This window comes from Ascaphus truei, chromosome 1 (genome assembly GCF_040206685.1).
Source record: "Ascaphus truei isolate aAscTru1 chromosome 1, aAscTru1.hap1, whole genome shotgun sequence".
Classification (NCBI taxonomy): Eukaryota; Metazoa; Chordata; class Amphibia; order Anura; family Ascaphidae; genus Ascaphus; species Ascaphus truei.
This window is the reverse complement of record NC_134483.1, coordinates 328,010,486-328,027,380: the sequence shown is the minus strand read 5'-3', so window position 1 is coordinate 328,027,380 and position 16,895 is coordinate 328,010,486. Positions and strand designations below refer to the sequence as shown.

The 16,895-nt window shown below is 43.1% G+C and overlaps 1 protein-coding gene across 2 annotated transcripts in view; it reads right to left on the bottom strand.

Moving 5' to 3' along the window:
* The window catches only part of SHROOM3 (shroom family member 3), a 413,191-nt gene that overhangs the window by 151,142 nt on the left and 245,154 nt on the right, over nucleotides 1–16,895 (bottom strand). The window lies entirely within an intron of this gene.

The window sequence follows — 16,895 nt, the reverse complement described above, 5'->3', positions numbered from 1 at the left end:
ATAAGTATTTTACTGTGTATTTTTGTCATATTGGAAGTGCCATTGGGCTTTTATGTTCTTTATTTTAGGCGGGTAGCTTGCCAGAAAGTATTTGAAGACAAGACAGGAGAGTTTAACTTTGCACCTAGACTCACGTGATGGCCAATCTAGTTCTTTGAGCATTTCGCAGTGATGTGTGTTGTAGTTGCATTGGAGAACAAAACGGCATATTCAATTGTAGAGGGTATCAAGTTTGCTAAGGTGGGTTTGGGGTGCCGAGCCGTAGACTATGTCCCCATAGTCGATAATTGGCATTAGCATCTGCTGTTCGATACGCTTTCTGACCAGCAGACTTAGGGAGGATTTGTTCCTGTAAAGTACACGTAGTTTGGCATAGGTTTTGGATGTCAGGGTATCAATGTGCATCCCAAATGTTAAATGGGAGTCAAACCATATTCCCAAGTATTTTAAACTAGTAACAGGGGCTAGGAGTTCAACATTGATCTAGTTGTTATCTTAGATTAAATGCCCCCTCTCCCTCCACCCTTGTTGAAATCACGTATATCACACAAAAGTGAGCAGCCAGAGGACATCAAGCCTCAGCTCCCTAGTTTACAGAATAACACTGTAGTCCTTAAAGGTGTCAGATTTGGCTAAAATCAATGAATCACCCAGCTATAATCCCCTGAACATGTCACTGCCATTAGTACATGTTGGTCCTAGGAAGGAATTGTCCCTTTAAGGTGCAGTAGGACGAGGGAGGAAAGAACGGGGTAAATAAAACCTCATTCCCTGCCCATCTCTAACTTATTTTGTAATGGCAGCGACCTTCGTACACTGTTGCTTTCATGGTGTTCCCTCACACGCCAAGCCTTAATGTGACCACCATGGTAGCTAATTTATAGATCATTGTGAGATTTTAGAGCACAGAGGTGCCAGGGTGCAAAAAGGATCAAAAAAGTGTGCGACAATCACTCAAAGCCGCTTTGAGCTGTTACACCATAGGATTCTTCAAAAAGCCATTACAAGACCTTACAAGACCATGCAGAACACAGCACCCAGTCAGTCTGTGAAGCCTACAAGGGAGGCTGTGTTTCACTGCAGCCACCAATAAATTTAATTTAGTGTACTAACACTTCTGCTGGGCTGCTTTTTCATCAAACAAACAGTGGCAATCCTTGCTACAATTTATGTTTCCTCTAGCGTTTTGAGGTTAGGGCTCTGTTTTTAAAAAAACTTAATGAGGCAGAATAACTTGTTATGTGAGAGATATCTTCTCACCAAATTAAATGCTGCTTTAACTCCCCTTACTCTTTTCTTGCCCTCCATTCACAGAAAGAAAAAAGACAAACTTTTCCTTTGGCAGAAAAACACAAACAAAGAGATATTTTCTAGGCCACAGTATTAACTGCCTTGTCCATGCAGTGGTAAGCTGACCAGGAGATAAACACTTGTTTTGAGATTGTTGGAACAAACGCCTTAATACATTTAATCTCCCAGGAGCAACAGTGAACAACACATTTACGACATTGTAGAAAATAAGTGTACAGGGAAGAGAGCTGTTTATACCAGGACGGAGAAATTACTTTCTGTAAGAAGAAGGCAATAGGTGAATTGGACACCAAGGGCAAGTTAGACCTTGAGGTCTTACTTCGAGGTCACTGTGGATCTCTCCAGGTACCCAGTGGGGCGTGAGTGTCAATGTCACTACAAAACTGAAACCAGAGGAGCCGCACTACCCCAAGATTTGCTGTATAATTTGCTGTATATTTTGGAGAAGTGCGATAACTTCTTGCTTGCCCGTTCCCTGTCCTTTCTAGTTTAGAATCTCCTCCAACCTGGTAATCACCTTCTCTCCAAGCACAGAAAATTCCTGTTCGTTGAGGTGCAATCCATCCCTGCTATAAAGACACAACCTCTCAGAGAAGGACTCACAGTTCTCTAAAAACCCAAACATCAAAATGCCTGCTCCAAGTGTATAGATTTGAAGGGACTTTTTTGTTAAAAGTTTGTCAAATTCTATATGACTGTGCTGTACTGTATTTTATCTCAAAATAGCAGTCAGGGACATACTGTAATGGCATTATTGCAATTACATGCCAATCTGACTACTGGTGCAGATAGGGTTGCCAGGTGGCTTGTCCAAAAATACTGGACACAATACTGGACCCCCACGCCCCCCCGAACACATATAAAAAAATATCCCCATGCCCCCGAATACATATAAAATATACCCCCACCACCCCCAATACATATAAAATATACCCCCACCTCCCCCCACATTGTACCTTACCTTATCCCCTGGCAGGCTGCAGACAGCACTAGGACATGTCTCTGGGCCGACGGGAGTGTGGGCTCCGCCCCCTCTGTCCTCTGGTTGGCTGTCCTCTCCTCCAATCAGGGCAGCACACCAGTCCTCCTTGCTCTGCCTGGCAACCGTCCCGGCCCTCCCTCTCACTGCCTCCACCTGCCCTCTCAGAACCAGCCACTAGCGCTTGCCACCGCCCTCTCATTGCCTCCGCCCGCCCTCGCGCTTGCGCTGCCTCCGCCGCCGTAACAATGGTAATACCGGACACGTATTACCTTCAATTTTATACTGGACAGGCATCGGAATTACCGGCCTGTCCGGATGAAGACCGGACACCTGGCAACCCAGGGTGCAGACTGGAACCAGCTAATCTAAAAATGTAAGGGTGTACCAAATGCATAAGAGCCTTAATGGTAAGTAGTCAAAATATTTTGTTTTCATTTTGCTTTCATATACAGTATTGACTAAAAATATTGGGAGTGGTATTCACATCTGAATAGAAGGCGTCACTTGATTCTTTAATGATTATATATTTTAGTTTTTATCTTGTTGTCAGTTAATTTTTTCCCCAATTTTCAGGATCAATGATTATGCCAGATCTTGACTGGTTCTTCATTGTAAAGATACATTAGGTGTATGATATGTATAAGACCAGTGCTTACACATGACATATATCAGATGTCCAAAACTTGCACAAGTTTCTTACATTAGATGCACGCACTAATTCAGAATGCTACTGTAGTAATGAACATCTACCTGCAGTTCACACAAGTTACTGGATATATAATATTGCTGACCTTTTGCAAGTAAAAAAAAGGGATCATTTCCAAAAGTGCAGAATTGGACAGGACTGTTCTGATAGGACTTGAGCAACTACTGCAAAAAGATCTCCAGCTGGTAAGATGTTAGACTGAGGTACATCGCCAGAGTTGGTTGCTGTGGAATGATACACGGTGTGTGATTGGCATGGAAAGATCAGGCAGTTGTGGCTTCCATTGCTTGTTATCCCTAGCAAAAGAGCCAGCCAAGCCTGTTTCTAAAGGGACAAAAGCACTCTAGAAACGTTAACTCTTTCAAAACACGATGGACCTGCGATGCACTGCAAACATGGCTGCTTGTAATGGGTTGCAGACTCTAAATAAGTTATCCATGATGTCTGCCAATAATCACAGCCTTGTTACAAACCAGAATCTTGAATCTGATAAGCCAGACCAAAAGACAGAGGAAGGATCATTTTAAAAGAGTTAAGCATTTCAGTAATAGTTTTACTTTGTAATTAAGAGCTCAATGGCCCTAATCAAGTGTCAAATGAAAGCCCTGGAATCCTATAAGTGGTTGAGCTCCTGGATGTCCTGTTCTTGTTCCCCGAGTTCTATCGCTGAAAATGAGACAGCGAGAAGATAAGCAATCTCCAAGAAATAACACTTCCATTGGGCTTATGGCCTTGCCTTGGTATTTGCAGTGTATCAGCCGTAAAACATGGTTCTACCCTAGAACTAAGGTGTACATTCCAGTTATGGAGGACCAGAAGTCAGGAAGGAATTACATTTTATGAGATATCATCGGATAATGTTTCGCTGGGGGTTTTGTGTTTGCCTTCCTCTGGATCAAAATGCTGTAAATACAAATATAGGATAAGTATCTGTCATCTAAATTTAACACAGGTTAAACTTGATGGACATAAGTATTTTTCAACCTCATCTACTATGTAGCTACTACAGTATGTCAATGTGTGACATTTTTTTCACTTTCTAATTGTCTGATCCTTTTCCCATATCCCATATTATGTTGTTATTACTATTATTTTTACTGTTACTCAGAAGATATTGTTTTTTTTACAATGCTTATTTTACAGACTTTTCTTGTTTTCTGCCATGGTTTCAAATGTAACAAAACACAAGTTGTAACGCTAAAAATCGGATAAGTATAAACAAGTTATCCCTTTAACAAAAGAGATAAATGTTTTCAACGATAGGATACGGCGCATACCAGTAAGACAAGTAATGTGTGCTGATTTGTCATAACAAGTAGTTATTCTTTTCATGCAGCGTCAACCACGAATAGTAAAAACATATGAAACACAATACAGAGAACACAGCACAAGCAAGAAAGCAAACCTATTAAAAAGTGAATCCCTTTCCCAAGGAGCGTACAATGAAAATGTGGAACTACTCAAGTTCATGATACTGCACAATAGCATACATTTTTCTATAGCTTACAGCCATGTAAACCGGTAATATCATTTTTTGTGCCTAATGGAGGGTGTGGTACAGTATTTTGGTCTTCAGGTATTTTTTGTGTGCATGGTATTAACGAGACAATACACACCGGCATTGTAGGCTGGCGTCACACTTACCATTCCTTCGGGTACTGAACGAGTCATTTTACAGGGATATTGTAACTGTCACGTCTGTCACTAAATCGAAGGTATGTTTCTCCTCAGTGGATAGTGTTACCAGGAGGTGGTAACCAATACAGGTTGTCGCTATTCACCAATGCTAGACATTCATTATATGGAGGAGACACAGATAATGTCTATTGAAAGCTCATGTACAACAATATCTATTTATAGAACCTGTAAAAAATAAACAAATAACAGGAATGGAGAATATATGCAAAACACTAAACTATTTGGTTCTCACCCTCAGCTGCATTGTTTGCAGTTTTGTGTTATACGAGTCAAGCTGGAGAGTCAAATCATGGACTCTTTAAAGCAGCAAAACACAACGCACTGCATGTTTTCCCCCCCCTTTTTTTTTGTTCTACAATTCAAGCAGGGGGTCTCCGGCACCGAGCTCTATTCATTTCAGCTCTGGGGACCCCCTGCTTCCAGGGATACTTACCTTTTGTAGGAGGTGCCGGTATCTCTGCCAGGTTTAAATGTCCCAGTCACGTGGGCCAATAGGAAGCCGCACCAGATGACATCACAGCTTCCTATTGGCCGCCATGCTGCAGGAGATTTCAACGCTGCCATTATGTTAGGCGCACAGTTTCTTTGCCTGCATAGTTACCGGCACCCGTAAGTAACTCTGGAATAAGGGGGTCCACGGAGCTGAAATTAATGGGGTTCAGCTCACGAGACCCCCTGCTACAATCCTATTTCTCTATGTGCGCATTTTCACTAGTTTTTTTTAGATACAATTTATGTGACTGCACCCCAATTTGGCCTCTCACGTGGCCTTCAAAAGGGGATCTTCTTTGTGTTTCAGATTCAATTAGTGAATCTGGATAACAAGTTATAGTGCTATTGAACTAAATTACCACCTGTTTACTGTTGGATAAATGTCAGGTGGACGCACTAGTAACAGAATATTGCAGCCAGCATTTTTGTATTTAAACTACCATTTTTTATACATGTATGTCTAACAGATTGGACATAGATTCACCATACCAATCTATCATTATTTTTTATAGATTCCTTAAAAAAAAAATGTCATTCCTGTGAAACCCTTTGGGACCTATTCACCAAGCAGTCATAAAATCAGTGCAGTACGACTATGGGGCCTATGCACTAAGCAGCGGGAAAAACAAAATCGGCGGTTTTTACAGCGTTGCTATCACGGTATGCAGAATACCCAGAATACCTGTGATAGCAACATTTGCAAAACTGGCGAGTAGCCGGTGACGTGAAGACCGCCCCTCTGGAAAGGGCTCATCTGGCGAGTTCTTTCTGCTGCAGAAAGAGAGCCACCTCTCCCAGCGCAAATTTCACCCGAGATCTATGTGTTTTAATATTCATTTTAATACTAGTGTAGATGAGCAGGGGGTCTCCAGAGCAGAACCGCGTTGATTTCAGATCGGGGGACCCCTGCTTCCCGAGATACAGGCTCCATTATAGGGTGCCGGTATCTCCTATGCATTTTATTCCCACAGTTACGTGAAACGAGACATTTAAATGCAGAAGGATACCGGCACCCCATAACAGGGCCTGTATCTTGTGAAGCATGGGGTCCCTGGACCTCAAAGCAACACGGTTCTGCTCCGGAGAACCCCTGCTCATCTACACTAGTATTAAAATTAATATTGTTACTGTACGATCGCCTGTAGGAGCCGTGCATGGAGACGCAGCCTCCTGTCATTTAAGTCCTGATAGCTACAGGCTGTGGCAGGCTATCCTATGGCTTTGACCCCCCTCATGCTGACTCTCTGAGTGACCGAAGAGGTGGTGCCACAATGGTCTGTGTGTAACCAATCAGGGTACAGACCTTGTGCCCTCCCCTTTTGGAGCATGAGAGAGGAAGTACAGTAGGGCCCCAGTCATGCGGTGGGTTCCGTTCTAAGGACCCGCCGCAAAGCGAACATCGCAGGAAAGCAGAACCGGCGATTTTGTTATGTGCGCATGCACAGACCGGCAATGCGCCATTCTACGCATGTGCAACATCGGCAAAACCCCTCATTCTGCGCATGCGCGACCCTGGACCGTCCCGTTCTGCGCATGCTCGACATCGGACCGGCCCATTCTGCGCATGCGCAGACATGGTGGCACCCTTCCTGGTACCGCCGTATCGCCAAAAAGCGGGGCCTTGCTATAATAAATTATAGAGTCAGTTCTGCCTCACCCTCCTGGGGTGAGGATGTGGGTTCTGCTCCTGCCCTCCTGGGTAAGGAGTGGAGCAATATCAAGCTGAATTAAGTCTTCACTATTATCCTAAGGCCAATGCATCATCCAAAAGGTCTGGCGACCCAGATCTACCAATCTGCCTTCGCTGTACGGTTGGCAGTGGCTGCTCCAATAAATCATCCCTTTTATATACCCCGCCTGAGCTCTCAGTCTATTTGGGTAGGGGTATGGATGGAATCTGCCTTAGTGGGAGACTGACTCTGGAAATCCTGGAGACCACTGGAGCTGGAGGCACTGACACCCTGAGTTGAACATCAAGATCATCAAAGGCCTGTCCTGTTCCCCACACCATTGCAGACCAATCAGCTCTCCTGGACCTTCAGAGGTACGACCGCACCACAACCATCAGTAGTAGCACCAACCTCTTCCAGAGAGGGAGGGAACATGTGTTACATACTGAATCATGTAAATCTGCAAGGAGGTCAAGATTCCATTTTCTCCCTGAATATACACTGCTGCTTCACACAACAGATTGCATTTAATTCATTGTGAGGGTTTACAAAAGTTACAAGGCTGAAGGAAATAAACATTGCTTTCCCTTTAAAATGTAAGCAAAAGTAATTTTGTATACGCACTGTGCCATTACAGAGAAACAACTTTTTATGTTATTACATTTATAGGCTATTAGTAACATTTCTCATGCCCCCTTACCCACCTTTGGTAACAGCATTAACAAAGCAAGACTGAATGCCTTCTGAAATTGTTCAAGCAAGAGCAAATGTTGCCCGTGTTTTATCTCCCTAGAAACTCAGAAACTTTCCAAGAATGAAGTTATGGGAGCGGATCTGGCAGAAGGGTAAGCTAGGGAGAGCTGTAATGTACTGTCTCATGCAGACAACAACGCCTCAGTGTCAAAGATACAAGACCAAGGGGCAGCTGGCTGCTTCAGGCACACAGCACAGAGAAAACAGGAAAACAATGCTCTGGTGAAAACTTGACTCCTAAGCAGAATGAAGAGGCAGCAGGAGAGCTCCCGCAAACCATTCTGTACACACAGCCAAGACAAGAGAGCGACAAGATATCTTTACAGACCACTATATTACTGACACATGCAATGATTGACGAATATGTTAATAGCTGTCCTCTGAACTCAGGCAGATACAGTATACAGTATTTTTTTGTAATCGTCATTGTTTAACTACATGCCAACAGCGCTTGCAGTGTAAATCGGGAGATGAAAGGTAGGTGTACAGATAAAGTAACGCTTTTGCAGGTAACATTACCTTTTAAGGCAGTCTCAACTTCTATATGACCAAAGTGGACTAATGGTATGGGATTATGTCAATATGTAAAAAGAGATGACTGGCAGACAAGTCTTTTTAACGCGTTTATTAAACTTTGAACGCTTCCTCGGTTACCTTTTGCATAGTTTGTACACCTTTTACCTTATCTTTTTCTAGATTAGACAGTATGTCTAGATGGAAATGGTCTTTGCTCTTTTTTTTTGTTGTAAACCCTTTGAGAAAGTCACAGCACGTGACGAAACGCGTTAGGGACAGGCGCTGTTACACATTGCGGCCAGCATAGATTAGAGATTTTCCTAAAACTCAAAGACTGCATCATTGATTTTAAGGAGCCTTTCTACTCATGCACCAGAGAACATCTACCAACAGCTTCAAGTGAGATTTGGACTGCAGGGTCTGGAGGCTGAGTGACCAGAGTTGGCGGTGATATATTTCACACACTGCTTGATTTTAACCTACCCTTGTGAGTGGATTTTCTACACCCCCCGCCACCCTCCCCTTTCCCAATAAATGTACTGTATTATGCTATGGGGCATGCGCTCTCTCTCTTTTTTCTTTTCTAATAGGTATCATCTGGATGTGGTTCATCCTATTTGAGAGCTGCCGGAGATCCCCTCATACCAGGACAATTTTTTCCTATTTAAGGATTTTCACTCAAGGACTGGTTTTTATATCAATTTTTCTTTTTGCTTGTATTTTATGTTATCACATGTTTTTGGAGTGTTGTCTTAAATAGTTTTTCACGAAATAGGAGCACATAATATATGTTATATATATTTATTTTAAATTGTAGTATACACATCTATAATTTTTAGTGATTTTGCCTATTTAGAAATATTCATTTAAATTATCATTAATAATATTTTTACACTATTTCAACACTTCTTATTTGGTGCTACTTCACTCCCTTTTCTTTTATATATATATATATATATATATATATATATATATATATATATATATATATATATATATATATATATATAACAGGCATAGGGACTCAGGCCCCCACTTCAGGGCCAAGATCGTAGTCGGAGGTACAGAATAAAAGAGGGGTTACAGCAGTTTATTATTAAGTATTTTCATTTTAATTCTGTAATATTTAAAAGGTGTGAAAATGCATTTGCATCTGCATGTATTAGTAAAGGCAACTCGTGTGCACACATTGAACTGGACTACTCATTCATTAATAAGGTCAATACTTAAAAAACAGTTGAAAACCTAAGTAAGCAACACTTACACACAATATTATCTAAGTATATTTATATTTAGCTCAGCATATACACACACTTACCTATAAATACTTCAGATGCTATGAACCAGCTGCTGTTGCCAAGCCCCTGATATAAATGGGTGAAGACGGTTTATAACCAGCAATTATACAGTATGGTAGATTCCATCTGGTGCAGACTGCAATCAGTCCATATAAAACCCTGAATGTTTCACATTCATTTAACATATAAATACCAAGAAATGAAGTACCCAAAGCCAAGATTTATTTTTACCTCCGCTAAAGATGAAGAGAGCTACTAAAAATGTGAACTATGTTTTAATACAAATTCTTAATACTTGGTTACTAAGTTTTATGTTCTCTTTGCTGCGTGTTACTGTGCTTTCTAGCAGACCAGTTCAACTTGACCGGTGTGTTGAATATTCATGAGTGTTTTAGGGTCAACACCTGGTATTTTTTTATTATTATTATTGTGGCCAGTGGTGGTCCAAATCACAAAAAAAAAACAAGCAGCATTATAAAAGACATTGCATGGGCTGCTGCAGGAGGCTTGCAGTCATGGAACCGCATTTCCAGCACTAGTCCTGCAATCATCGTTGAGGCAGGCAAAGGCACAACCGAGAGTGCTTTGCTCTAACTCAGCCTAATCAGTTATTGGCTGCTCATCTCTCCTCTGCGGACTGCTTCTCTGTCTCCCTTCCAGCAATGATATAGCAGGTCAGAAGCGTAGCAGGAAGAGAGAAGGACAAGTGGCCTGCTGCATGCGTACCCCTTGTGCAAATCACAGAAAGCAGCACACACCATCATCAGACCCTTTCCTCCCTACGCAAGCACTGGACTCCAACTAGTTGTAACCAGCGTTAGTTAGCCTTCTACCTCCTGTGGCCTGTGTTGCAGGATCAGGTTCCTCAAGACAAGCAATGGAAAACATGGCCCCACCTTCTGCAGCCTGTGACAAAGCAGCACACAGGAGTCAGCACCTGTCTGCACTGCATAACCTGACTAAAAGTGACTAAGATTCATAACTGAAGTGAGATATTATATATATATATATATATATATATATATATATATATGTATACAGTATACATATACACATACACACACACACACACACACACAGTATATATAAATATACATATATATACACATGTATGTCTTTAAAAGTTGGGGTCAATAGGGTACCCCATTTTTTAGTGCTCTGTGGCGCTGGTGGCTATTTTGATCTTGATGTTCAAGACACCTGCATTCAGTGATGCCCAGTCACTGGATGCAGGTGCCTATAAAGGCAACAACAACATCCCTGCATATGTTGCTGCCCCCACGCTTCTCCCCCATATGGAATGTGCTGTGGTCAGGGTGGTCTTGTTAGTGATCCTGGATTTAACTTCTTGGCTGACAAAAGTGCCACCAACATATTTCCACATAATGCACTGCGGGCCTTTCGAGTGACAGTGTGCTGAATAATCGTTCTTTATTATTACTTATGGAAGTATCAAGTCCTTTATACAGTTTTCATTATAGGTCACTGGAAAGAGAAAGTTATGCGGCTTGCTTCTATAAAACTACGATACTTCCCCAAGCAAAAGTCATGCCACCCCAAATAAGAAACCCTAAAAATGCCACTGTGCAAACTTCCCATCCCTAAATGGTGGAAACAGGTGAAATCTGCTATCAGGTAGATAAGGAAGATGACATGCTCCTTTTAGCAACACCGTTCTGGAAACCTTTGTCAGCCAACAAAATCGTTACTGTCGTGTAAATGTCCAAAAATACTTCAGTATTATGTATCACCAATTTACAAACAGGATTTGCAATCCCGGTTGAGATTCTTTTCTCAGCCTCTCTTGAATTGTTCAGTTTCATCTGACCGCACGCTACATAAATCAGCAAGTCACTTTGTCGAAACTTTCACTGAAATAAATGTGTATTTAGCCACTGATATGGAGACTTAGCTATGTAAACACGCACCCTCCTGTAATTGGAATTCAAGTGAAGGAATGCTTGCTGAAACTTGATAACAGGTGGATGAGTATTATCATCACCCACCAAAGTAAATGTTGATGTATGATTTGCCAGTTAACGTCTGCTGAACAATGACAATTTTGGTGTCATTTTCAAACAGCAGCTTGGGAAATGAGTAAATTTTCCAGCCCTAATCATTATTCATTTGTATGACACATTTCGAGACGACAAGGCTCTTAACAAGGAAACATGGCAATATATACAAAATTTTGTATATAACCAAATCTGGTTACCTATTTGTGCTATTCTAGTCTTCATTGTAGACTCCTAGGGGTTGAGATTATATTCAGTGCAGTTGGTGCTCCAAAAGAATAAATTAACCAAACGTTTTGTGATTCCCACACAGTACACAGGGTCAGTGACTTCAATTCCTGCACCTGTAGTGCTACTATATTAAGGCGGAGTCCATAGAAGGACAGTCAGCGCTGAGCTGTGCGGACGCTCCGTGATGAGCCCCGTCATCCTCAATGAGGATATCTTGAGAGGGGTCTCCTGCGAGCGTCCGCAGGTGTGCTGAGGAGCAGGGATTTTCAATCGACAGCAGAACCTGTTTCTGAGCGCGCTGTCGGCTAAAAACCTCCAATCAGAGCAAAGCAGCGTCACCGTCGGCGCCGTGACATTGACGTCGGCGCTTCGCGGGCTATTGTCCCAGTGTCGTCAGTGCCTCGCCTCCCCCCGTCTCCCAATTGCGCGTGCTGGCTCGTCTGCTAGCTCATGCAATCGCTCCTGATTGCGCAGGCTAGCATCAGCGTCCGCACTGCTCAGCGCGGCTCCCCCCTCTATGGACGTAGCCTTAGTCTTTATCCCTTTTTGTGTTGTTGCAGATTTCAGTAGCATTTGGCAGACTTCAACTTTTGTTCTGCATAAAGTAGTTCATTTTGACAGCGAAAGTATTTCCTTTACAGGTAACATTCTACTTTCAAAGACAGATCTGGCAGTTTTGTTGGCATAGCAAAAAAATAAACAAACATTTCAACCCCTCCCCTTTCCATCCTAAAGCATAGTAACAAAGTACGAATAAATGGCAACATGTTGCTCGAACATGGAAAATATAGCAACACATTGTATATCAAGGGTACAACCTCACCTGCCCAACATTAAGCCCACACAAAAAGTCTTCAATATTCTTCAAATTGTACTGCTACTGAGCAAGTTATCTCAGGTACAATTTACTCTAGTAGTCTGCCATTGGGATCACCCTTGAACAGGACAACAACTTTGAACACGGACTGTGCATGGAAACCAGTAAAATGATGGGGAGTGGGAAAGTAATGGATGAGGCCGCTGAAAAGTACCCTGATCCCAAAAACGCCAGCCACTGTTATACGGTAAGAATGTAAGAATGATAACTGTATGGAAGGACATTCTACAGCACAGAGAGATAACACAGAGAGCTGTGAGAAAAAGCAGTGCAGATACATTTCTAAGCAGCAACCCATGTCCAAGGAAAGACCTATTGTCCTTGATTTTCATTGAAAACGACTTTGCCGCACTGTGTAATAATGCTGCGTATCACTGTACAGCACATTTCCGAACCAATCGCAGTTACACAACCTCTTTTCATGCTTGTGCGGTGCCCACTTTTGCGGTCATGGTAATAACCAGCAGGTACATTTGCCAATTCCAACAATGCTGTGACAGGAATACATCCCTTTATCCATCTCAGGGGCAGATCCCCAGAGCTCCGTTAAATCAGGGAAAATAATGTGGCGTTACCTAAATAGGTAAAGGACAACGTTTTCCCTGAGTTTAACTGGTATCCACCAAGCTAAATATATGCAAAAACAATCTCATTCACATAGGCTTAAACGCTTAATGTTAAGTTACCACTATCTTGCATTAGGTTCAAAGAACATGGTGTTAAGCCTGTCTTACCCAAAGGGGACATTACTACCATTAAGACCCTGAATAGTGTGACGGTGAAGGGGTTAACCAGGCTTATAATAAAGGTCAAGCCCACTTGGTTAACCCTGACCCGTGTGTTAGGGTCTTAGAGTGTCAGCTCTGGGACCCAGATGTCAAAAATGTATTACTGCAACTGTATACCGATTTTGCGACATTAAAGAATTATGTGATTTTTGCCTTTACTGGGATGCTGGGATCGAGAGATTTCTAGGCTGTAAGTTTCAGGGTGCGTTTGGCGGAGAAAGTCTTTGCAGAATGTGTCTATGTAGCAGGGTCCCGGAGTAAGGCTTTGGTTCCGCTGCGTGCTCGTTACTCACCATCACCTGGTATCCTCCCGAGCCGGTCCCAGTCCCCCCTCGCTGCACGGCTCACTACGCGCTGTGACGCATCAGCCGCCAGGGGATGCAAGAGAATTGAGATCCCTAGCGTTGACGCGTCACGTGGTGTGTTGGCGAGCCTATCAGTGGCGGGGGCGGGGGCTGGAACTGTCAGAGCTTCCCCCACCTCCAAAAGGTAGGGGGAAGTGTGTGTGTGTGTGTGTGTGTGTATGTAAGTGTATATGCATCTATGTGTGTGTGTGTGTGTGTGTGTGTGTATGTAAGTGTATATGTATCTATGTGTGTGTGTTTGTGTGTATGTAAGTGTATATGTATCTATATGTGTGTGTGTGTGTGTGTGTGTATGTAAGTGTATATGTATCTATGTGTGTGTGTGTGTGTGTGTGTATGTAAGTGTATATGTATCTATGTGTGTGTGTGTGTATATGTAAGTGTATATGTATCTATGTGTGTGTGTATGTGTGTATGTAAGTGTATATGTATCTATGTGTGTGTGTGTGTGTGTATGTAAGTGTATATGTATCTATGTGTGTGTGTGTGTGTGTGTGTGTGTGTATGTAAGTGTATACTGTATGTATCTATGTGTGTGTGTGTGTGTGTATGTAAGTGTATATGTATCTATATGTGTGTGGGTGTTGTGTGTTGGGGGAGGGACGGACCGACGGAGGGACGGGCCGACCGACCGGCGGGAGCAGCACGGAGAGGAGAGCATGTGTGGGGGGGAGCTGCTTACCTTTCAGCATACAGCCGGCAGCAGCACCCTCCTACAGCCCGGGAGACCCCCGCTGCAGCCATCCGCTCCAACCACGCTCCCCCCCCCCCACCCGCTCCAACCACGCCGCTCCCTACAGACCGTGGATAGCGGTCAAGTGCCTCTCCGCGCGCCGCCTGTCTGCAGTGCGTAAGGGCGCGCGGTCTGAGGCAGCGGGACCTTAGCCTTAGGGGATACACCAAAAGTTGTATCCGGAGATTGAGCGATATCTTCGGATACAGCTAAGCGCATTACTCCGCCAACCTCGGACTCTGGAAACGTTCTTACGACTCACCGCCAGAGTCCCTGCTGCAGCATCTTCCAGAAAAGGTAAACGGGTATGAAGGGGTTAAAATATATCTGCAGGTATACACAGAGTCCTTAGTATAGCAGAGGTACCCACATACATGCCCAGGTATCCTGAGCCTAGAGTAGGGGTTCAGGAAGGTGCTCGAGCTAAGGTTATAAAGCTAGCATGGTTGCAGTGTTTTAAAAAGTCTAAAATTATTTTTCTCATGTGTGCCAGGAATGAGGCTAGTGATTTGTAGGGAATATATACACTCACTCCATTCATGACAACAGAATAGGAACTCATAATTTGTAGCACACAGAAGACAGGACACAATATATTTTATTAAATGGGTATAGTTTAATGTGTATATATATTGATAACCTGTAAATTAACTGTGGGATTTCGAAGTCATGGCTACCAGGCTCGGTGCCTATGCGTCTGGGAGGAAGCCAGGACTTGAAAGCCTAAGAGATGCCAGGAGGTGTGAACCCTTTGTTAGTAAAGGAGGGCTAACTGGAGCACCGATTTCCTCAGTTCAAAGGGGCCCTGTAGCCTAGTCCCAGACTTAGTGGCATTGAGCCGGTGGGGGGTTTTGAATAGTGAGTGGGCAAGATGGTGTTTTGTGCACATGCTCTCTCACTGTTCTGAAGCCAGAGGTGCCAGCATTCACAAACCTGGCAAAGTGTGTGAGTAGCTAGGGATGAAATTCCCACGCCACTGGTTGGAGGGCAAGCGGTAGGACGGCCTGTCCCAAAGTGTATAAGACAGCTATTCGCCCTCCCAGAACTCTCTCTGCTGTTGTTCTTTCTTGGGTGTTCCATGTGTTCCCTATGTGAGTCCAGAAGTCCAATTTGCCATAAAGGCAAGAACGGGTCGGACCGGGCCCAGAGACGCCTTGCTGCGATTGCAAGGAGGAAAGCTGCAGGACTTTTTCAACCGGAATGTTTTCTAAGTCCCCACTTCAGCACTGGGCTGTTTTAAAGACTTTCTTTTAACTAGGAAAGTCAGTTTGTCAACCCCAGACCACAGTAAGTGTACTGTATTTTTTCTGTCTATTGTAATTCAATGTGTATTTGCCTGTTTCTATGGAATAAATTACAATTTATCTTACTTATTGGCTTTGCTCAATGATATGATCCCAGTATAAAGGTGTATTTTGTCTGGTATCCCGTTAAAAAGGAGAAGAAGGCAGAAAATAAATCAGTAAATCAGGGGAATGCAATCTTTTTTCCCTGCGCCCCCCTGTCTGCTGCTCCCCTTTCTCCGCGCCCTCCCCCGTCTTACCTTGGCTCCAGCGTCATGATGTCACATTGCCATGGCGACGCTTTTAGCTTCTTAGAATTCAAACATCTAATAATAATGTTAGATCTACTATACCATAATGATAAAGGTATAGAATTTGGGAAGCTGATCTGTTACATGCATTTCTTATTACAATAGATAGTGGAAAAATAATAGTGATGAAACAAATTATTTATACATAGGGGCCAGCAGATGAACGAACAAGAAAACTATAACAACTGAAAAGAAGTGTGATTTAAAGCAGCACCATTTATGTTGTTTATTTTCTTTTGCAGAATAGAAGCTCGAGGACCACCCAACCCCCATCACTGAGATATTTACATTTTTATGTGCTGATAAAATGAAAGTAAAATCAAAGATGTCTTCTAGGGTTGTCCAACATAGGTAGGGTGACCAGATGTCCCGGTTTAGCCTGGACATTCCCTGTTTTTAGGTCTCTGTCCCAACGTTTTGGGCCACTGTCCCTTTTTTCTATCGGTACCACTGTGCATGCACAATCGGTGCTTGCCGGCTATGCGTGCGCATTCCAGCACAACTGCGCATGCGCAACATTTGTCCCATTTTTTTGTCGGGACAAATATGGTCCCCCTAGTCAAATAGGAAGCCACAATGTAATACTCTAATGCCCACCGGCCAATTAGAAGCCACAAAGTCACGAGAGTATGACACTGTGGCTTCTTATTGGACGACCCTGAGAGCCATCTTTGATTTGACTTTCATTTTATCAGCAGGCATATTGAGATTAAAAAAACAAAACACAGTTCAGCTCTGGGGGGCACACTGGTTCTGATACTATAAATAAATAATAAAGTTAAAATGAATTTGAATAGGGGAGGGGGACGATGGCTGCTTTAATTGCAGCAAGACGTTTGTAGGGTTTGTTTCGCCTCAAAGTCCAC